Raw genomic sequence first — 24,287 nt, 5'->3', positions numbered from 1 at the left:
CCTCACTCACCGCCAGGCCCGCGCTGGTTACCTGATTACCATATTCCAGACCGTACGCGCACCACGCGCGCATAATCATCAGAGTCCACCGGTCGCGCATGTGGCCGCGCCGATCCTCTACCGATACGGGAAGACCCCGACCGACGCTGCCGCCGGCCGGTATCCAGAATCGACCACTGGCGGCGGGGCGCGGTGGAGCGGTGGTCCGCGACCTTGGCTGAGCCACCGGCGCGCGGTCAGCCGGGTCGGGCGAAGGGTCCGTGTGGGGCGTGTGGGGGCCGGTCGTGCACGTGCGCCCAGGCGCGGAGCGGGGCCGCGCGCGGGCGGTGGTCGCGCGCTGTCTCGACAGCCATGTCGTCGGAGGAGACGGAGCGGGCCGCGATGGCGGTGGTGAACGACGGGGCGCCGCCGAAGCAGAGCCTCCTGAACTACGTGGACATCGTGGTGGTGGTGGTGTACTTCGGACTAGTGATGGCCACCGGAATATACGTGGGTGTTAGAGGCATCGGCAGCGACGCGGCCCTGGAGTTCAGGACTCCGCAGCCGTCGGGTGGTTGGGGCGGGGCTGTATCTATGAGGCGCATCGTGTTACGTGGGCAGAAACAAATGTAAGCAATCGGGGACTGACGTCAAAATTGATCTGTGCATTCGGCTTTTTTCAGAACAGTAAGGGTTTTTGTGTAACACGTCACCTAGCGCGGCACGCTAAATAGGTGCCGCGCAAGGTGACGCCTGCTAATAGTATTTATTCGGCGCATTCGCTAGGCTTTGACTCATTCGTCCTAGTATAAACGTTCCCGATCTCAACCAAAACGCGTCCTTCTTCCATAATGCTCCCGCAGTTTCGCTTCTCTGGCCAGTGGGAAGTCCCTCCCCAAGCCGCTAGCTGCGCTCCCGGGCGTTTTCTCACCAGCGGGAGCCTGCGAGAAACCCGAAAGAGCCCTTACGTGCTATGCACGTGATCCTTGACGCCGTGCAAACGATGTCGTCTATTACGTCGTAACGCCGTCTCTCCTTCGGCAGTCAATGTGTCGTCCAAATCGCGGCACGGTCAGCGGGTTCTTCCTGGCTGGACGCAACATGAGCTGGCTGCCGGTAGGTGCCAGTTTGGGAGACGCTGCCCCCGTCCCCGCCCTCATGTATATTTAAGAGCTGCTTCGATCTGTACGGTACACCTGGCGGCACAGGTCGCCAGTTCACCGCACGTGGTTCACGCTGTATAACAGGCTAAAATTGTACCGTTTAACGTGTCGTGAGAACCCACATGTAAATGCCCTCCTCTGGTGGTTGCCGAATGAGTTCCGTCATCTTTGTATTCTGTCGCACCGATGCCTTGACAGCGCGCTGCCGTCTATAAGTGTCGCTCGCTGGTTATGTTGCTGTAGGTGACAGCCGGCGGGCGCCGGATCTGCTAATCATCAGCCACCACGGCGTGTTTGGGTCGGCCGATGTTGGCCGGTGGGCGGAGCTCGGTGACTGAAGGTTGTTTTTGCTGGCGGGCGCCGGTAGGTGGGCGCATCACTCTTCGCCAGCAACATCGGTTCGGAGCATTTCATCGGACTGGCCGGCTCCGGCGCGGCCGCCGGGATCGGGTGGTCGGCGCGTTCGAGTTTAACGTGAGCGCAGCTGTGCGAGCGGTAGGGTGGGCAGCGAGACTGGATGCGGCCCGGTAAACTTTCATTGGGATATTACGCTTTCCTAGGATTACATGGAAAGAAAGGAGCTTAAAAGCTTCCATCCGTACCCTGCTTTGTGAGAGAAATACAGTGGCAGATTGCCACCGTTTTTGCTTACCGCTCAATGCCAGTATGGATGCATTTCCCCTTCCCATCATGGCGGACGATTATGTGTGAATAATCGCTGTCTTTAATTTATACGCTGGTGGCCTTTAAGATCAAATGTCGTGTTTGAATTTGCGACAAGATGCCACGAGCAGGGGCTGTGCGGTGGGAGAAGGTATAATATATTGCGCCGATCAAGTGCTGCAGTAGACACTGGTGCGCGGAAGGTGAAGCGTCTGCTTTGATATGGAGTCAAGCCCGGTATGCAGCTTGTGCGATACCATCGTAATGAAGCTGATGGTTGCGTGAACCAGCAGTCCAAAGGAACGTTCGTGTGCTCCCATGTATAAATCACAATAGATCATGATCTTTCTGCTGAAGTTTTAGACGACCGCTGTCATTATTTAATGCAGAGACTGTCAACTGTCTGGACGCCAAGCATTGCATGGCATTATACTGTCAGGGGAATGGAATTCACCGCCCCTGTAAAGAAAACCTGCTTACATGCTGGTTGTGTTCCAGGCGATTATACTAATTCAGCTTCTGGGGTGGATTTCCTGCCCGTGTTCCTGGCGAGTAGGGTAAGTACCACCAGCGTCATTTGCCGCTGCCGTCCATGCGCCGGTAAGTGCAATCTCCACTCATCAGCCGATCGACTGTGGGTCGAGACCAGCAGTTTCTACTGACGACCGTCATCGGGTGGCGACCTGGCTGAACCTACCGACCTCCGCTGGACAGAGGGATGAGGGAGTGGGGAGGCGACTGCCGGATGGCGCGCGGAAGCCGGCTCTCCAATTCAGACACGAGGAAGCTGTCTTCGAAGACGCGCGCTGGCAACAGGAGGAAGACAACGCATTCGCCGGAGAAGATCTGCGATAACCTGCGACGAGAAACGTGTAGCAATTTTTGTTCACAGGCACTGGTTTTAACGCTTAAAGAGAGTATTGCACATCGACGTGGGATTTTGAACTGAAATAGCCGTCTTGGAGACCGTTCCATGTAGTTCACAGCCCTGCCCTCCTCAAGACCTAAACCCCTTTAGTTTCTGAGCTGCACAACCGCAAAGATGGGGAGACTTTTTCGTGGATAGTATTTCAAGGTCACCTTGTCATTCATGACGCCATAATAAGCCATTCAAATCCTGTCATTCCATAAGCCATGCGACGGTCAAGGTTAACGGCCGTTAATTGGCTCTCAATGTTGGCAAGGTATGATGGCCACATCAAACAATTACGTATCGAGGAGCATATTAACGGCAGAGAAAAATTGTGTTTTCCAGAGCAGTCTTTTCCTGTTAAAAGTGTACCAATAGTCATAAGTGAGCTCGTTTTATGGTATGTGATGCTGGCTTCAATATCTTCAAGTGTGAAACACATCCTTTAAGACACCAATTTTCACCCGGCGAGTCTACCCGACCGTCCGCCATCTACAGCGAAGCAAGAGGGAAAAACCACGCGTAGGCGGCCTAACATGAGCTTTTGTGGTTGTTTATGAATAAGCACATCGCCGTGGGGAACTGCCACCCCAGATGTAATTGTTATCAGGGTTATAACTTTAGTTTCGAGTCCAGAATATGACAAAAAATGAGAATATATGATAATACATCACAGAATGAAAAATGAGAATACATGACACATAACTGACCCCCGTCGATTTTGAAGAGGTCACTAACCAAGCAAGCGGTTTGTGTGCTTACACACCGTACAGTACTATTCTATACTAAATTGTGCCCGAAGATATTGTTTATTTCTATGAACAGCTAAAGACCGGCATCAGACGTAATTTAGTCATGCAAAATTCAAGAAACAACCTCGCATAGGTCATTGACAAATCTGGGGTCGATTCTTGTACGTTTAAAGGAGTGGTTCGCCTTTGAAGATGTTGAAACAAGCATCAGATACGATGAAACAAGCTTGCTTATAACTCGAATATCATCAGTATATCAATATATCGTCGGGTAGGCCAGTTATACGGCGTTATCTATAATGGTTTTTTGGTGATCTGAGAAATGACGCTTGGGGGAGCGGGCATTCGGAAACGCTCGTCTTGACCCTTGCTTCTTCGTCGGACGAACGTTCACTCAGGCCTTAGATATATCATACTGCTTTTTTCAGGAACAGTCAGCAGATACGTTCAGCTGTTGTCTGCTCCTTGGTGAAACCTCCGGTAAAAAACGGAATATCATAGCTCAAAATTATTCATGATGCATCAAGGTGGCGAATGGACACTTTGGTCGTGGTGACTGGTCCTGTTGCGGTGCGGCGATCACACCACTGCCTCGCCGGTGAGGTAATTCCGAGGCTCTAGCGCGGCTCCGAAGCGGCCGGGCCCGTCCTGGGGAAAATACCGCGGCTCTGCGCCTCGGGGCTGGACGTCTGAATGATCTCGCGCCCATTCAACGGGCCTCGGCATCCGCCCCTGTGTCCTCTTTCTTGCGTAATCCTGCATCCTCGCGACACTCCGAATGTCCGGGGCCGAGTATATGCGCCAGCCACCAGTATGCCGAAGGTCCCCCGACAGGGGTCCTGGTGCGAGCGCCCGACACGAGCCCCGCAGAGGGCTCCCTGCGCGGGCTTTGTCTCGGCGGTTGAGTCCCAAGACGGATGTAGCCATGCCCCACCGCTCCCAATTCTCCTTCATCTCGTATGGGGTTACCCCGAATAGCCCCAAAATGACCTTTACTGGTCGAAAGGGCCCTAATCCAAATAACCAAGCCACGGCTATTTGGATTGGTGTCCGCAAGAGAGAATACCAATCCCGAGAGAAGTTGTAAGCGGAGAGCGAGGCGGTGCACTCGCATACTCGAGCTCTGGCGACTATCTTTTAAAGCGTTCTAGGGTGACCGTCTTTGGAGGCGGCCGACGTGGAAAAGCTTCCGGCCTGTTGAGAATGCAAATCCATGCTTTCCAGCCTAGCGTTTTGAGAACAGGCTTCTTAAGGCTTCCAAGCTTTGAAAAGTGCCGTCGTTCTGACTCTGCGTGTTTTACGTTATGCTACGTCAGCTACCATGGCAGTCTGCGTTATACTGTCATTGTCAGTTTTCTAGTGCTAAATATATCTTTAGAAATTTAAAATAACTTTATGTGACCCACATGGGAAGAAAAGCGAACCAAGTTGAAAGTCATCTGCTGCGTCATGTGCAAACACATCACGAGTGCGCGGACTGTAGCCCATGGAACCATCTACATCACAAAACCTACCTGTTCTGTGGGTGTCTGGAGGTCGTCGCGTCCCATACCAGTCATGCAGCCCTTGAGCAGGCCCGTCAGCCGACGAAGCGGGGTTTGACACTCGACTCCGACCAGCCCGGCCGGCCTCGCCTGGCCGGAAGGTCACATAGTCTGGAGCGAAGCGACTCCGTTCGGGCGCCCACTTTTTGGCATCCACTACGCCGTCCACATTGGCTGTGAACAGGAACCACGAAACGGATGCAAATGGCCGACTCCGTGAACAACTGACCCCTTTGTCAAATACTAGAACATAGTCTGCAGAGAAAAGATGTTTTGATGTCAATGTTCACGAATCGAGGGCATTTGGAGACGTGTAGAACATGAGTTTTTACACTATAATCATGTTTGGTGTGCTATAGCACTGTACCTGCGCGTACTGCTAGGGTTGTTTTTTTATAAAAATTCCAGGCAGCCGGGTCCCCAATAATTATAGAAATTATTAATACAGAAAGCGTATTTCCTGTTGAGGTGTAGATAATCTGATGACAATGTGCTGTGTGTATGGTTGCATTGAGATGTTTTCGTCTATATGACCTTTAAATTGAACGACTGGGACAATGCGGCACACCTGAAGGACAAACAGTGGCAAATATGCGTTAAACTGGATGGTTGATTTCAGGTTGGCACATTACCGGAGTTCATGAAGAAACGGTTCGGAGGTTCCAGGATCCGGGTGTACCTGGCCATCTTGTCCCTGATACTATACATCTTCACCAAGATATCGGTTAGTTTCTGTTACATTTCGGGTCTTTTCAGCCGTGCTTGCTGCATGCTAGTTAGGCAGTTCAGTTCGTTTCCTCTCGTTTCGTTATCAATTGCAAAGTTTTCTGTCATCGGCCCATCAGGGATTTTTGTGAATTTTTGCCGGATCAGAATCAACATACGGAGAAGTCGCTCGTTTCTTGTGCCGCATTGGCACAGCGCTGTTTAAGGGCATTTCATATCAAATTGATCTGGTTTGCCCGTGAACTCATCCGATCGCGATAAAACTCGCTGGAGGATCAGCACCTGCGAAAGATGATCAAACGCTACTTCATACCCGCTCCCGCTCCTCCCCTCTCCTCCTCGAAGCATTCGTATGTCTAGCCTCTGGTTCAAGGCCAGAAGCTTTTTAATGCTCGCATTTTTCACTCACGCAAAAAATTGGAATATCCTTAATGACCTTTTTTATTAAGGACGTTGCCCAGATAATTTTGCGACCAGTTGAACTTGCGTGCTCCCTTGAATGTTCCGTAACTTTGTCGCATTATATTGGTCCTACCTTGGAGATTATGAGGATGTCCCACATTTCGATCAGCGGCTTATGTCGGTCAGGTCCGTAACTTTGCATGAATAACAAGCATATCTTTGCTAGGGAATGGTAGTTTTTGGAGACGTAATACTTTGGATATGACCCCATTCAACTCATGGTTTCCTCCGCATAAAAAAACACTGCCCCTCCGGCTTCCTGCCTCACAAGCCAAATGCTAAGTGAAAGATTATGTACCCAGGTGATGCTGCGTTACTTTCTGCACTGTTCACATTTTTAAAATAATGTGTTTGGGGGTATTTTCGAACGGCTTAGGGTTCATCTGTATGTGATTCACACAATTTTTTTTTTTACTCACGGGACAGCGCTATTTGAGACATCTCAGATCAGTACCATTTCCGGGGTGTTAGCCAAGGTCGTCCGAAGTGGCATTGACCCGGACTGAGAAGTGCATTATAAGCATCTCTCAAGATGCGTAAATTTGAGTATGCAAACGTCAAATATTTTGTGGCCTTTAACGTACCGCGCCAGGTCGTTAACGTCTCGTCAAATATTGCACGACGTTCTTGAGCGTGTTCCCAACGCGTTACGAATCATGTGTTTGTAGGGTAAGGGGAGCGTTTCAGTCATGAAACATGCGCCCACAGGTATTATCAGAACGATCAGTTCCACGGCTTTCGATAATTGAAGTTGTGCTGGTCAGGGTGGTATTAATCGCTTGCATGCAACATGCAATGTCTAGCTTTAACGATATCTTTTTTCTATCCTTTTTGCAGTTTGTTGAACAGCGGAGGTGACCGATGGTTGGTTGGATATTTGGGCTTTAGGGCACCTGGTCTACACGGTTACTCTATTGTCCATAACAAAGTGGTAATCAAAGCTGTCCAGCGGCTGAAAGCTTTTTACGCATGGTATGAACTCCTTAGGTAGGCGTATACAGCGCAGAACTTGAGATGCGATATGAAGTTGTAGGTATGTTCGATATATGGTGAGATGTCACATAGCAAATTGCAGAGCACTAGACGGCACAACCGGACCAAAGTATCTTAGACATTCGGCGCGTAGTGCGGCACAGTATACGGGAACGTGTCCCACCGTAAGCGCAACGTCACAGTGCCGACACTGAGGTAGTTCGTCGCGACACGATAGGTATCGCTTTGTGACATAAACATGGCCAATCCGCAAGCGACACAAGATGATTTCCTCCTTCCGTCAAGACTTTCAGTAGGATGACTGCCACTCCTGGACAACAGGCTCAATGCTTTTCAGTTCACTAGCGCCATTGGATCCTATGTGCTGTGTCATTTTCCGCGCAAAAAAGCAGAGATGGCCGAGGTTCAAGGTTTGTAACGGGTATTGGGGACGCCGTTCGACAGGGACGAAGCGTAGCCCTCTTTGCGGTAGCGTGGACCAGCTCATTTCCAGCGATGCCAACGTGACGTGAAATCCAGTAAGTACAGTGGTCTTACCGGCCCGGCGCATGGAGTTGAGACGCAGTGAAATGCCCTGTAGCGGGGGATTTGCCGGAACAAAATCGGTCCCCACCGAAGTACGTTGGTGGCACCACCACTTTGCAGAGCACTTTTCCAACAAGCTCATAGGGCTCACGTGTTAAAGACCTGCTTTCCGCAGAGCTGTGAATCAAATTTTATGTGGTCAGTCTCAGTCAGTCAGTCAGTCTCGATGGACCTGGCATCAGACGAAAGATTGTTCGATTGTCCAGAGCCGATCCATTAGGAGTTTTAGTTTGGCTAGAGGAGCCAAATCATACGACGGAGAGGTCAAGGGTTTTTGTGCATGGTACGCCTTGAATCTTTCGACTTGCTCTACCCGCCCAATAGTCTCAGCAGCTCAATCGATGGCACGCTGGGTCTTTAACCGAGAGGTTGTGTGTTCGAAGCTGCGGAGCATCAGGGCTTTTCTACCATTGCTGTATGGAATATAGTGAATTGTTTGCCATGAACCAGTTCATGCCGTCAGTGTAATGTAGTATACAACTCCGTTTGAGCGTTTCTTGCAAACACTCTGGGCATAGCGTTCATTTGAATTTTGAATACATCCACTACTGTATGATCTGTGCCAAGCTACCTTCAATTAATGGCTGTCAAACATTCAGTACAAACCAGAAATTTGACCTACATTGCGCATCCAGTACATTTCTAGTTTTTTACTGGAGTTGTTTTTTGCACTGAACGTCGCTCTACCCGGAACCTATCACCCTGGATTCAAACGTTTTAATGTCAAAGGGCTGCTCAGTTAGTCCAAAAAAAATCACGAACAGACTTCTCCGACTACTTCCATCAAGCAAAACGCTTTAGTGGTGGCCACAAGCTCTGCCGTATACAGGGACACATGGGCCGGAAGTGTGAATGATCGCGTGGCGTGACTACACACAAAGGCGAAACCAACGCCCGTGTCCGTTCTAGAGCCGTCTGTATATTAGTTTTGAATCCCCAATGCGTTTGAGCATGTGGCAGGGCTGGGCTATCTGGCAACACACGGAATCGTATTTTGCTTCCGAACCTCCGGCAATGATACGTCGACGGTTGGCGCTGCTATCGCCCACGGAGCGGTCAGCAGGCTACGTGGGCGCGCCACGCCCCGAAAACTGGGGCCGCTGCCATGAAGGACATCACAAACACGAACACGTAGCAGCGCGACGCGTAATGTTTGCTCGCCTTTAAATAGCATTTGATGTGTGGCGTGACAACACGACACCATGTGTTGGGCGGTTCGGGAATAGAGCCAGACTGCAAGCGTACCACATCCACAACAATTTCCTTCGAGCCGCCTGCGAGGGTTCGTTGGCTTCGGCAAGCAAGCTGGCTGTCGAAGACGCACGACATGCACCAGCGATGATGCCAACGCAGTATGATGGACCGCATTTAATATACGCTCTACGGACTCAGAGGCTTTGTCGTATACAAAACAGGCATAGTCTGGCTTGGAGCGTATCAGATAACGGTGCAAGGACATAAGCGTCCCACTGCCGACCCGTAAGACGGTTGTGAGATGCATTTTAAACGTTCATGGATTTAAAACATCTCTCCTTGAAAGTTTTAACTTAAAGTTTAAACATGACAAAGAAACGAAAAGTTTTAACTTAAAGTTTTAATATCACAACGTTTTGATATCGCACCTGAAGGTAAATTTCTATGAGACTGAATCCTGAGAAACGCGCACTGGGATCGTATGGTATCACCTATCTTTGCAGACGAATGTACATGCTGGGACAGTTCGGACGTGAACAAAATGTACAGCCACTGTCTCTGCAGTTGAGAGCTGGAGTCCGTTGAGCGCAGTCTAGCCCTGCAACGCCGCTAGACAGCACCGTGATCAGGATGGATCTGAGCGATCTCCGCCCCTTGTATCACAAAAAACGGCGCGAATCGGACCTAACTGAACATGACTGCCCGGTTGACGTAACATGAACAGATGTGATAGATCTGAAAATAACCGGCTTAGATGCTCTACGGCACAGACTGGACCATCTGTAGGAGCTTCATTAAAGAACTTTTAGCGATACGCAGCATTTTGTATATTTGAAGCTATTGGCCAGGAAAAGACGCGGATATTAGATGTCCTCTGGTTTCCGCCTCGGTGTCCGAAATATCTCGCCGGGGACTAGAAATTGACGCATTATCATGGTTTATGGGGTGTCTCTTCTCTGCCAAAATGTTCGTCATATTGGAAAGGGGTGTAGGTGAAATGTGTCCGATTTGTATCGAGTTCATGTGGGATGACATGTATTTCAGGCAATCCATGTGGCCAAAGATATGAATGAGTTGCGGAAAGTTAAAATGTGCTCAATGGGAATGTATTAAGGTGCGAAGTTGACCGAATGTCGGTCCAAGTTTATTTTGGTGTAGCTTATATATGTTAATAATTCGTTATGCAATTAGAAGACTGTCAATCGCTTAAATGAAGGTGTTGCAGCTCATAGATAAGTCCCCGTGTAATTGTGTCAAGATTTCAGCAGGCTGAGGACTTTTTTGTAGAACGGCATGAGACTACGCGGGGGAAAGCGACGCGCTTTCGAGCTGAAGCATTCCAAGCAACTGTTCAAGATGGAAGCTCTCGCAGCGATTGACCAGGGCCAGCGGCCGGCGTGCTTGCGCAAGCGCTGTTTTACGTGGGCTGGGTTGTATCAGCGCGTGCTACACACTTCGCTAAATGTCTCACGGAGGGGATGGCAAAAATGGGCTGTCACGCAGACCAAACGAGGCGTATGTTTACGGCAAGCTTGGGGCCAGGCATGTTTGGACGTGACTCAACGAGTGTGCACAGCACATCTGACGCGGCACAATCCGCTCGCAGGCATGCGATGTTATCTGAAGGCAACGCATGTCGCCCGTATTTGCGTCGCGATTTAGTTTCAAGTAACATCGGATCAACGCACAGCTGCATATTGCGTGACACTATCACGCATTCTCGGGGCTAATTGTTTTGGCGCGCTGGCGTATTTCTCATTGATTTATTTGCCGTAACGGTGCAGTTCATTGTGTTTTGTTATTTCTGCATGCGAAGACTAAACGTCTGTCGCATTGTTCTCCAAATTGAGCTGAGCTCCCTTCGGAATTTAAAGCTTGCAAGGCTCATGCATTACTGCAAGGTAAAGCAAGTGTGCTTGAACACTCAACTGGTTATTGGTTGTGCCTAACGCGACCGTTAAATAGGTTTTACCTTCTTAACATATGCTGTACAGATGTCATACCAGGTCACACTCAGGAAAGCACTAAATTATGATGATATGGCAGAATTAAAAGTAACGTGCAGCAAGTGGGACCGGGAATAAGTCGATCAATTTTTTGGCATGCTCTGCGCTTTGCTACGAGCAAAAAGCCTTGGCTACGAGTATAAGTGCTACTCCTGCCATAATGTCTTCTGTCCGATAAATAAACGCGCATGCGTCATCCTGCGCTGCTTTCCATCCATGCACGTGCGCCTGCGCCAGAGCCCGCTTTCAGCAGAGATAAACGCACACCAACATAGTCCACAGGTCGAGCCACGCGCCGAAGCCTCTGTCCGCAGGTGAGGCTTGGCGCGACCCTGGCGCGACCCGTCTCCCTCGGGCGCACATCACTCAGCACGTCTCTGTTCAGGCGCACGCGCACCCTGTCCCCAGGTGAACCTGTACTCGGGCGCAGTGTTCATCCAGCAGGCACTGCGCTGGTCGATCTGGTGGTCAGTGCTGCTGATCCTGCTGGTGACCGTGCTGACCACCGTGCTGGGCGGCCTGGCCGCCGTCATATACACCGACACGCTGCAGTTCTTCATCATGATCATCGGAGCGCTTGTCGTCATGGGCAAAGGTGAACGGCACGGCAGCGAGCGTGTGACGTGTGAAGTGTGACGGGGCTGGCCTGATGGGGCTCACCTCAATGTCCTAACAGCCAGCTGAGTTTGATGACGAATTTCAGGAATTTCAGGGCATTTGTTGCGTTGTGACCATGGAATTTAGCCATGCTTCTTCGGAAAGCTGTTCCACGATGGGCTCATCTTTTTTGTTTGATGTGATTTTATTCAACGTTTTGATTTTTTTAAACCCGTGGAAATGGAAAGGCATATACCCGTTCATGCAATTTTTACTACCGGGCATTGTGATTAGCTGAGGCTAGCCCAATGGACCCGAGCGTTGCACCAGATAACGACGCAACTTATTTTATGCAAGTATGGATAGTCCGCGGATTGTTTTATTTCAAAGGCAGTACTCACAGCTAAGTCATGCATTTATGGATAACGTGCGCAACATGAGTCATAACTATGAAAAGGAAGCATCCGCCATTAGAAGAAAACCACAAGCCTAAACCGAGAAAGCGGCTGGTCCACATGCTCCTACCGTTCAATACGCAGCGCGTGCTTCTGTTGGCAGGGAGCGCGGCAGCATCCCCAGGCAGCACCGGATCTGCCGTCGAGGTCGGATCGCACCAGGCCTGCGCGCCTCCTAACCGCCGAGTGCGTCCCTTTGCAGCATTCTCCATGGTGGGCGGCTACTGGGAGCTGCAGGAGCGCTACATCCAGGCCATCCCCAGCGTCACCGTGCCGAACACCACGTGCGGCCTGCCGGCCACGGTGCGTCTCAGAGCAACGGCCCTCATCCGCCCGGCACGGCGCCCCGGCGACAGCCGCATCTGGTCCGTATGATGCCGGGGCTGGCGGCGTTCATGGCGAACATGGTGGTCTGCAAAACAGCAGCATTCATCGTGTTGAGCAGAAGCATCTATGTGGCGCGCAGCACTCCGCCGCAATGTGGCGTGTGCCGCGCTGCTATGCGCAGCAGGCTCTTAGGCGGGTACCCTGTGCTTTCCTCGCGTAAGTGGACGTCCCGTGACGACGCACAAGTGCTATCTCCCCGTGTCTGACGGGATTCCCCGTAACTGCAGGACTCTTGGGTGATGCTGCGGGACCCTATCAATTCGGATATGCCGTGGCCCGGCTTCATCCTCGGTCAGACGCCCGCCTCCATCTGGTACTGGTGCGCCGATCAGGTGAGAACTGCCTCGCCGCTCGCTCCCGCCCCACACTCGCCACTCGCTCCTGCCACTTGCCGCTCGCTCCCGTCCCTTACTTGCCGCTCGCTCCCGTCTCTTACTTGCCGCTCGCTCCCGTCCCTTACTTGCCGCTCGCTCCCGCCCCACACTCGCCGCTCGCTCCTGCCACTTGCCGCTCGCTCCCGCCCCTTTCTTGCCGCTCGCTCCCGCCCCACACTCGCCGTTCGCTCCTGCCCCACACTCCGCTCGCTCCCGCCCCACACTCGCTGCTCGCTCCCGCCCCACACTCGCTGCTCGCTCCCGTTCCACTCACTGTTCACTCCTTCCCCACACTCCGCCTGCTCCCGCCCTGGCGAACTGTTGTAGACAGCGCTCAGTGTTTTTTTTTTAGGTGTTGGCGTTAGAAATGGGAAGACTTCGCTGTTTCCTTTGCGCCCGTGATCGCTGCTCCTGATAGGACTGAATGCGAATATGCATTCTTGTGTCAAATACATAAAGTGGCATAGCCGTACATTTGATAAAGCTAGTGGCAACATGCTTCTGTTTTGGATCGTTTGTAGTCTCATGTTTTAATCAAATCTGGAAGTCAATTAAGCATGCCGCCTCCAGCTATGAGGTATTATTATGGTGTTTACGCAAATAGCTTTCGACGGAATGGAGACACGTGCATGCTGAGTGGTGTTTTTCCTCTTGACATGGAATGAAACAGTGCTGTTGTCCGTATCACGCACACACATGAGCGACCGGAACATTTCTGATAACGCCACCGTGATTCATCAGGCGGGTAGCTCATGAAAGGGAGATGCACTCGATGGTTTGTGTGGGCGAAGCTTCATTCGAGCCATGTTTCCAATATATTCCTTCCCGTCCCGCGCCCTTTTCCCAACTCACGCCGCAAGCTCCCTTCCGCCCGGACGTGGGAGCCCCCAGCGCTGGTTGGTTTGCTGCGCGCTGACAGACGAGCGTGGCTGCAGGGCTCGCGCACGCACCGTTGCCGTCCGTTGAGTTTGGCTGACGTTGTCGCCCCGTCAGAACTGCCAGCTGCGCGTCATTAGTCGCCACGGAATAGTGAACAGCTGACCAACGACAGACGAGTCACCCTAGCCAGCTGACGCAGCAGTCTTAGTCAGCTGACTGACGCTGTGGGGTGACCCACGCGAACCAGACGATCCTGAGATGTCACACGGTCGAACGCAGCCGAATGAGAGAACAAAAACGTAAGGATACCGAATGGCTTATATGAAAAGTCCAGCGTGATGTTCCTGTGTGCGAACACTCAGGCTGTAACTTTGGAGGTTTAAGCAATGTTCGCTGTCAGTGGCACACTTGAGACATTGCCTGCCGCTGCTGCAGATGATGGTGCAGCGGGCGCTGTCGGCCAAGTCGCTTTCGCACGCCCAGGGTGCCACCCTGATGGCCGGCTACATCAAGATACTGCCCGTCTTCATCATGGTGCTGCCCGGCATGATCAGCAGGGTGCTCTTCCCCGACGAGGTCAGCTGTCCCGGAAAGACTGGTGGGAGGCGGGCCACATCGAGCCAGCAGTCTCGAGCGCGACTGGCCAGCGTGGGTGACGGGCCTGGGCGGGGGGTGGGGTCACGGGTCAGCCATATCAAGCTGGGAGTCATGGGTCAGGTCAACGGCATCAAGCTGGGAGTCATGAGTCAGTTCAGTGATATTAAGTTTGGCCAGTGGGGCATGGGTTACGGATGGGTCAGCAGTCTCGAGACTCGAGTAGGGTTAGCCGGGTATGGGTCATAAATTAGATTGCCTGATTACCCGATTACCTGATTCAGGCACAACCAGCGGCGCGTAGGTTGTGAGTGAGTCGAATTTTGCGGACCACACCCCAGGAACTGGAACTGGTACATCTAGAACTGGTACATGGGAACGCCGTCTGATTTCGAAACCAAAACAGCCATGCGCACGAACAAAAGCCAACTAACGTTTGTAAGAAAACGCCGAGAGCCAGAACTGCACTGTGGCTATTTCAGAGAAATGATCGCCTGCACACAAGAACTGATATGTAGGTCGACGGTCGCTAAGTTTTTGTCAAGATAACACAAGTTGTCTGTGCCGGGGGTCGCTTTCCCGGGCTTCTGCTGAAGTGACGGCCACAAATACGCATTGCCTGTCCCGACCCGGAGTGTGGGGCAGAACACTGAGCAGCGCGGACGGGTACCCTCAGGTCGGCTGTGTGGTACCCTCAGGTCGGCTGTGTGGTACCCTCAGGTCGGCTGTGTGGTACCCTCAGGTCGGCTGTGTGGTACCCTCAGGTCGGCTGTGTGGTACCCTCAGGTCGGCTGTGTGGCACCCTCAGGTCGGCTGTGTGGTACCCTCAGGTCGGCTGTGTGGCACCCTCAGGTCGGCGTGTGGTACCCTCAGGTCGGCTGTGTGGTACCCTCAGGTGGGCTGTGTGGTACCCCCAGGTTGGCTGTGTGGTACCCTCAGGTCGGCTGTGTGGTACCCTCAGGTCGGCGTGTGGTACCCTCAGGTCGGCTGTGTGGTACCCTCAGGTGGGCTGTGTGGTACCCTCAGGTGGGCTGTGTGGTACCCTCAGGTGGGCTGTGTGGTACCCCCAGGTCGGCTGTGTGGTACCCTCAGGTGGGCTGTGTGGTACCCCCAGGTTGGCTGTGTGGTACCCTCAGGTCGGCTGTGTGGCACCCTCAGGTCGGCGTGGGGTACCCTCAGGTCGGCGTGTGGTACCCTCAGGTCGGCTGTGTGGTACCCTCAGGTGGGCTGTGTGGTACCCTCAGGTGGGGCTGTGTGGTACCCTCAGGTGGGCTGTGTGGTACCCCCAGGTTGGCTGTGTGGTACCCTCAGGTGGGCTGTGTGGTACCCTCAGGTCGGCGTGTGGTACCCTCAGGTCGGCGTGTGGTACCCTCAGGTTCGGCTGTGTGGTACCCTCAGGTGGGCTGTGTGGTACCCCAGGTTGGCTGTGTGGTACCCTCAGGTCGGCTGTGTGGCACCCTCAGGTCGGCGTGTGGTACCCTCAGGTCGGCTGTGTGGTACCCTCAGGTGGGCTGTGTGGTACCCCCAGGTTGGCTGTGTGGTACCCTCAGGTCGGCTGTGTGGCACCCTCAGGTCGGCTGTGTGGTACCCTCAGGTGGGCTGTGTGGTACCCTCAGGTGGGCTGTGTGGTACCCTCAGGTGGGCTGTGTGGTACCCCCAGGTGGCTGTGTGGTACCCTCAGGTGGGCTGTGTGGTACCCTCAGGTGGGCTGTGTGTACCCCCAGGTTGGCTGTGTGGTACCTCAGGTGGGCTGTGTGGTACCCCCAGGTCGGCTGTGTGGTACCCCTCAGGTCGGATGTGTGGTACCCTCAGGTCGGCTGTGTGGTACCCCAGGTTGGCTGTGTGGTACCCTCAGGTCGGCGTGTGGTACCCTAGGTCGGCTGTGTGGTACCCTCAGGTGGGCTGTGTGGTACCCCCAGGTTGGCTGTGTGGTAACCTCAGGTTGGCTGTGTGGTACCCTCAGGTCGGCTGTGTGGTGCCGGAGGAGTGCAAGAGGATCTGCGGAAACGCCGTCAGCTGCTCCAACATCGCCTACCCCAAGCTGGTGCTCAGCATCATGCCGCAGGGTGGGTTCTCTGGTCGGGAGCAGCTGCTCCTAGCTCTGTTCTGAGTTTGTTCGGCAGAAAACCTTGGGAATCCGATTTGATGCGGCTTTGCCATGCTGCGTGCATTTTGATCCGGTAGTCGTGTTGCCATTGGTTGGCCATGTTTAAAATGACATACCAGAGGCTGCCCTGCGAACAAAGGCAGACAGAATTTATCTGTTTAAATATCATCCACCATTTTTATCAGTGTATCCGTTTTTATAGTTTGGATATCCCGTGGTGCGCGTGGTTGAATCCTTTTTTGATAGCTGATCAATAAGGTAATTTGTTGCGTATTGCGCAATTATGTATGACAACTGTGGCAGGATGTACCATAGAAGACTAGGCACAGTTATATCGGGTTATCCGATCGCGTCATTCCTCGCTCATCGCTTGAGTAGTGCGCGCTTACTACAATGTACCTCTGCTCCCGGCAGGCTATGCGCGGCGTCATGATCTCGGTGATGCTGGCCGCCCTGATGTCCGACCTCACCTCCATCTTCAATTCGGCCTCCACCCTCTTCACCATGGACGTGTACGGTCTGTTCCGGTCCAAGACCTCTGAGCGGCACAAGATCATGGTCGGCAGGTGGGTCTGCGCTGATCTGGCTCGAAGCGCACCATGCCGGTCGCTGGTGCTGGAGGCGCAAAGCTCCCACATTGCAGCGTGGCCCGCAGTGTGTCCCTGCTATATTTAAGCTGTTTGTGTCGTGTGTGTCCCATCCATAATGGCATTTGGTTGCCTATCGCCCCTGGGCGCGTCTCTGTTTGACGCTATTGCTGTGGCGTGTCCGATTTCATGATGCACATGGACCCGACCCCTCGTGTCCCAGCTAGGCAAAGCGAAGCCCACAGCGCATGGTTTACTGCTGTCCGGCGACTAGATGACCATTCTGTCCGTGTGTCAGCAGGTGGTCAGATGGCTATTCTTTCCGTGTGTCAGCAGGTGGCCAGATGGCCATTCTATCCGTGTGTCAGCAGGTGGTCAGATGGTCTTCTGTCCGTGTTGTCTGCAGTTCTGCACCAAATGTGGTCACCTTTTCTGGGGTTCGGCTGATAAATGAAGGCGCCGCTCGTATCGGATGACTGCTTTGTTTACGTTGCGCGTAATCAAGACGGCTGCTCATCCCCGCAGATACAGACCATCCTAAGCGACTGTGCTACGTATTGCTGGAATGGCCTGCGTCTTGCTTTGCCACAGACGCCTTCCGATTACCACTGATGGCGCGTGTGGCCTGGGGGCGTATCGCTGGCGTCGGGTGCCGCCAAATTCCAGAGAATCCGCGTCATGGGCTGGCCGTGATGTACATTGCTAGTCTAAAACATTTAAAATCATCGGCCCGTGACGTCTCGCTGACCAGGTAGCGGATCTCACGGGCCGCAGTCCGTTCTGCTGACGTCATCAGCCCACGGTGTCGCGTGTCCCGCTGACCTGACTCGTGCCGCAGGCTGTTCGTGTGCTTCATGGTGCTGATCAGCATTGCATGGATTCCGCTGATCGACAAGGCGCAGGGTGGAAGCTGTTCCTCTACATCCAGTCCATCTCGGCTTACCTGGCGCCGCCCATCGCCGCTGTCTACACCATGGCTGTCCTCTGGAGACGCATGAACGAAGCGGTGAGGCGTGGGCGGCCGGCTATCACTGACGTGTCGCCCGGCGCCATTTCCGTGGTGGCGACAGCAGCGCCGCGTGGTGGTCAATATATACAAATGACGATTTGCACAAATTGCAGCGAATTCCTGCAATGGGTGTTTATTACGTATGCCTCGGCGTGTGGGAAAAAATAGTTAAGAGCTTCCCACGCATTTTTCATCATGTAACACTGTCCAAACTGTAGAATTTCGGCTCGACATTGACAATGGAAACTGAAGGAGATAGGCAGCATATTCTCTTCAAAGCATAAACATTTGTCAATAATGTCAGCGCATTCATCATAGTGGAGGCACATGGTAAAGGTGGCTGGTTGATCCCGGAAGGACTTGATCACGCGAAATCAATTCATGCTCATGACGTTGATGCTCACCTAATTTCTGGCTCATCATTATGCGGGGCAATATTGTGTAATTATGTGTGCAATGCACGCAGTTCCAGTGCGCCATTCCATGGGGGAGACCTTGCAATGTATATTGCGGAAATGGTAGTGGTAAAGTTACAAAATTGCGCTTTAAGTGAAGTACATTGAACCACTTAATGTTACACACTTCTGTTAGATACTCACAGTCATACCTAAATTTGTATCTGGTAGCTTCAGGAATTGAATGCCCAGACGCTATGACAGACTCTTCGATTCTGCTCGCGTCGCACCGCACCGTCCGACGCACTTTGAGGCGCTGAGCATTGACCCGGACGGCCTGATGGCTCGCTGACAAGCGCTGATTTTTGATGGGCACGTTGGGATGAATAAGGGCCAAACTTTGTGACTCCCCACTCGGGTCCCGCACGGACGTGTAGCGGTCACGGCCTTTCTGTAACTTTCCATTGCGGTCCACGTCAGCGGTCGGTCGGGCCCGCTCGTTTCGTGTCTATCGATCGTCGCAGTATTGCGTCGTAGCTGGGCTGGCGGGGAGCGTGTTCCACTGCGAGCGCGGTGGAATCTGAGGTCATATGACGGTGGGGTCGTTCGGGGCAGGTCGCGCAGTATGAATGTTTGGCAGTGCCTGACCTGACCCACCGGTCCGATCTTGGCCTGGGCGGAGGGAGGTCCAAAACGTGTCGATTACGTGCAAATCTGACCTAAATATGGGGCGTTTCTGTCCCCACCGTTTCCGAATGCCACGCCCGGCTGGTGCGCCTGGATCCACCGGTACCCTAGGTAGATGTGCTGGTCAGTCATATATAAAACACATCGGTATGAGACTCAAACATATGAAGTACACAGTAAACGTTTAAAAAACGCCACCATATACTGGGATTGCAATCTTTCGTCAGATGACCCAAACACCATCATCCACTGAAGGATTGGGATCTGAGGTGGCGTTCTTTGGTATGCTACGTGTCTTTTTGTACTTGTGCGTGTCTCAAGACAACAAGTTTAGTATATGGTTACAACACAACTACAACATCACGTAACTATGAACTGAAATGTAATTAACTACGTAACGGGCGACGAACCGACTCGAAGAAGGTGTAACACTGACTAGCGAACGGTATACAGATCGTTGGCGATTACCTCCAACGTGTAACCGTGTCGATCGCGCTGGCCGTCGGGGCTGCGCTGCCTCCGGGGCGATACTCGACTCCGCGGTGGTCGTCCCACGGCCGGGCCCAGGCTTGTACGACTCGCCTAACATGTCGCCAGCTGTTGCGGCAATGCGTGTACTGCGGGTCCGATCACGGCTACTTCATCTATCCGACGCTGAATGATCAGGGGTAACAGGACACTGTGAATGATGGCTCCGACGGGTGAATCGTCAGGAGACGCCACGGGACCTGGCTGACCGGCCACCTCCGCTGGCAGGGCGCCTTCTGGGGACTGATGAGCGGCTTCATCGTTGGCGTCATTCGGATGGTGCTGGATTTCGTGTACATGTTCGACGCGCCAAAGTGCTGGGGAGACTGAGGACACCCGGCCGGCTGTCGTGGCCAAGGTGGGGTGGAGTGACATGCGCGCTGACGGGTGGTGGGCACGGGCCCGCCCGCCCGGCGTCAGGCCCAAGGTTGTCATGCGTGCCGCTGCCAAGATCACATGCGCCGGCCTCCGCTGGAGTTCGAGCCGAAGAAGCGCGGTGACGTAATACCCCGGCGAGAGAACGTCAGTCGCTGGCGAGGAGCTTCGGGCAGTGACGGCGCTTCTCTCCGGCTATTGCGGATCAAAGTCCATCTTAGTTCACCCTGTAAAGTCTCGAGGGTTTTGCAGCAACCTCTTCCGCCTGTTCATAACGAAGTTGGGCCTACCAAAGAAAAAGTTTGCGGAAGTTTTTCACATACCCTTTCAATTCATTAGTGTTTGTTTCTTGTTGCCGTGTTTTTATCTTAACGCTATGCTAATTCGCGATTTTTAAAAAATCTAAACCAGGTGGGGGTGGGTGAGGCACATCATTTATGACGGTGTACTAGTCCACGGCGTTGTTGCCGGCGAGAAAGTGTACAAGCGAAAATGCTTCAGTTAAGCGTTTTTTTACCGTTGAAGTTTTGCTTAATTAAACGCTCGTCTCCTAAAAATGATATCTAGTAACTTCCGCAGTAGACCCACTTCCTTTAACGAACCTCACAAAATTCGACCAGGACGAAACGCAAAGCTTGTGAGAGGCTAGAGCGTTGGCACCCAACCGGCAGCTGCGTGTTCAGCGTGCTTTGCTGACTTCAGATGCACTACATGTACTTCGCGATGCTGCTGTTCTGGCTGACGGGCGTGGTGGCGGCGGCCGTGTCGCTGCTGACCGAGCCGCCGGAGCACTGGCGCGTCATCCGCACCACCTTCTTCACCCGCTTCTCGGAGGAGAGGCGCCAGGATGAGGCGGCGCCGGCCGAGCCGGCCGACACCGACAAGTTCGCTCTGGAGACAGACGAGCTGGACCGTCCAGGTGAGAGGAGGCTGCGAACCTGCGTCGGCCACAGGTGCGCATGATGAGTGCGGACGGAGCGACCATGTGTGTATATGTCTGCGTATTGCACAACTGTACGTACCACCTTTGATGCGGGTGGGATCAACCGTGCGTCGCGTGCAAATGGCTGTTGAGTACCATGCCTCAAAACGGCCCGTGTTTTCGGTAGCCGTCTGAACTCTCGGCTCGAGGTTTCAGGTCGAGGCGATTCATTTAGTTGCGATGAACCGTCCCGACGGCCCATCCTAATTCGCGGTGCTGCGCTATTGACTGTGGCAGGCCTGCGGCAACCCCGCAGACTTCTCCAGCCTGAGCCCACACCCGGCCGGCTGGCGGCGCGATGACACGCCGGCCGCCCCCAGAGCCGGCCGTCTGGCAGCGGGCCTACAACTGGATATGCGGCTACGAGAGCGCCGCGGCCGAGAAGGCGCACGCCGGCAGAAGCTGCAGCGCCACCTGCTGGAGGTCAGCAGCATCCGGCAGCCGCGCCGCCAGCGCGTTCTGCTCAACAGCCTGCTGGTGGTGGTGCTGGCCACGGGTGTGGCGCTGCTAGCCTTCTTCACCGTCAACCCGTTCCCGGAGGCCGTTGTACCGCGAGGTGCAGACCAACAAGCTGCGCTCCATGGGCTACCCATCCCCATGGCCGGAGGAACTTTAGCCGGACCGCCGGCCGCGCGAGCCGCGGATGCCCGGCAGGCCCGACGACGTCATCCGCCGTCACGTCCGGTGCGGGAGTGCCCCCTGGCAGCCGAGTCGGTGCCGCCCGCGCTCCGTCGCGTCGAAGGTCGCTGAGCTCCTCCGCGGGAGCCGCGCCGCGCCAGCGCTGTCCCCCTCGGCTCCGATAGGCGGGCCCACGCCACTTGCTGTCGCATGGCGACTGCCTACTGCAGTGTTGTTTGCCGGTCATTGTGCTAGGCTGCGCGCTCGTTACCCATTGCCTCTGTCGCGCGTGAAAGCAATCGTTAGACTGATCATCGATCAGCTAATGCTGTGTACTGGGATGTAACTAAGATCCCAAAGGCGCACCGTGTTATTTGGATTGGTCCAATGGTAGGGGGTTGTAACCCTGAATTCATGACTTCTTTGGGTCCGATCCATGATCCAACTGACAGTTCCATTTATTTTGATTTCTATCCACACATCTGGTAGTATAGCTGCTGTGTCGCACTGAAAGCTGTCCCACAGTTGTGCCATGTCTGACTAGCGGAATCCCGTGGAACACGTCTGAGCAATGTGCGCGCTCCCCGAGGACTGAGTACTCGCACTGTGTCACACCTAATGTCGCCAATGTGTGACGAACATCCCTGACAGAGGCGGATCCAGGATTTTCATTCAGGAGTAAGGAAGGGGCGCCCTGTAGCAAGCATTCGGTTGACCTGGCACGCCAAAATGGAGCAAAACTTCGTCTGCAAAAAAATTATAAGAAAGGAATGAAAAATTAAATTGAGAAAAAAACTTGCAAAGTCGCGAATTTCGGCTCCCAGACACACTGCTGTTTTGGAGCGTTGTTTTACTCACGCGGCACACGTTTGACGTTCAATATGATGCCCTCGGCTCCCCGCTTACGTGGCAAGTGTCACGTGCCCTCGACACAGGGACACCAATTTTTATCACCCATGGGACGGGGGGGGGGGGGGAGTGGCGGCGGTGGCCACCCTGCAGATCAGTCCCGGGCCAATGGCTTTGCGTGTAATAGCATGTAGAATCGCGCAGCGATAGTGGAGCCTGCCGGTTATCTGGCTGGATAGTTGGTGCCCCTAGCTACGCGCCAGTCATTGTTGACGCGGATCAACGTTTTATCCGGCAGGGAGCTTCTGCCGCCATACATGAAATCCCTTCTGTGGCGGATGTCGAAAATACTATGGACGAATATACCTTAGTTTACAGGCATCAGAACCCTTTTCGGGAGTCCTGAGAGTGACGTAGCTCGTAGATCCTCTGGAACCACGTGTTTGTATGCACTGGGTGGAGCATTGCTTGCAGCGGTCCCACGACGCCTTCAGCTGGGCTTTTGCCAAAGTACATGAGGTCATGCCGACGCGAGCAAGAGTGCTTTACACGTCTTGACAACGGAGCAGAGGGGCAGAAGCGATGTATGAATTTGGGGGAGGGGGGCTGAGGACCAGCGCTCTTCGACAAGGGAGCTTTGAACAGTAAAACCCTATGACGATGTTATGGAAACGGCGACTACATCTGGACCAAGGACCTGGAGTTAAGTGCTGGCATTCCCCTGCTCATGCTCACGTGGGACTCCAATACGCCCAGCATACGAAACGAAGTGCGCTTGTGCATTGCCCACAACTTATGTACTATAATGCCCGGGCCGATAGTTGGTTAGATAGATAGATAGCCGATATGGTTGCCGATAGTCCGGAAAGCATCCTAGCCAAGGCAGCCGTCGCATCACCGATCGTGTGAAGCGAGTGCTGCAGCGAACATCCAATATAAATGACGCCGCGCACGCTAGCTCAAAAGCGACTTTACTGAAATGTGGTCATTGTGAGCCGCACCTGGGCGACCGGTCGCCCCGAGATTGTCGTGAAAGTGAGCTTTAAGATGACTGTCGAGAGTCACGAATGTCACTGTACACACAACAAATGGTAGGCAATGTGTATGGGGGCATGTCCAGTGCCATTTCTCAGAGCATCCTTGTTCAGTGGGAAAACCCAAGAGCATGGGGTCTGCACATGGTGTAAAACATAGTGTGAAAGGGAGATATGACACATTGAAAAACCGAGTACCTTATGACTGACCTTGCACATAATGCTCAAATATGAGAGGCACATCACCTCACAGTCAACATGCATTGCAAGAGGTGGCTGAAAATGACAGTTTTCCTTTGTATTAAGCATGAAAGCAGTGCATACACTCACACAGTCAAAGTGCACACTTTGGTTGGGAGACCTATCAAGTTGTCACACAGTCCAGTGTATCAGAATTAAGTTTCCAAGTGCTCAAACTGCATGGCACCTGCTGTCCAATCAAGAAAACAAAGGCAGACATGCTACAAAGACAACTGCAGTTCATTCCCTACCCACCATATGCCCACTCTGTCTACATAAGCAAAATATGAAGCACATTCAGGCCAGTTTGCAACAACATAACACAACATGCACTTCTTATAAACAATGACACTCAAGTGTCAGAACCCAGTTCAATTCTGCCATATTGACCTTGAAAGTATCTTCCTGACCATACATGTCATGCTTATTCTCCTGACCAAAATTCCCAAGCATTTTCAGGCCATTGATCTTTTATAATAATTGTCCAGAAATGTCACAAGTTGCTGTTTCAACTGAGATCCAACATGGGTTTACAAAAATATGTTACTCTCCAAATAAAGCAATCACATTTCTTCCCATCATACCCAATTGCAGCAAATCTCATAATTGCTCT

At 53.1% G+C, this 24,287-nt stretch overlaps 1 pseudogene; it reads left to right on the top strand.

Annotated features, from left to right (window-relative positions):
* The first annotated feature begins 272 nt into the window (after window positions 1-272).
* On the top strand, window positions 273-21,470 carry LOC119114480 (sodium/glucose cotransporter 5-like; annotated as a pseudogene).
* Window positions 21,471-24,287: the final 2,817 nt, after the last annotated feature.

Source organism: Pollicipes pollicipes, unplaced genomic scaffold (genome assembly GCF_011947565.3).
Source record: "Pollicipes pollicipes isolate AB1234 unplaced genomic scaffold, Ppol_2.1 Scaffold_785;HRSCAF=899_pilon_pilon_pilon, whole genome shotgun sequence".
NCBI lineage: Eukaryota > Metazoa > Arthropoda > Thecostraca > Pollicipedomorpha > Pollicipedidae > Pollicipes > Pollicipes pollicipes.
The sequence above is the reverse complement of the archived record's forward strand: the minus strand, read 5'-3'. Positions and strand labels throughout refer to the sequence as shown.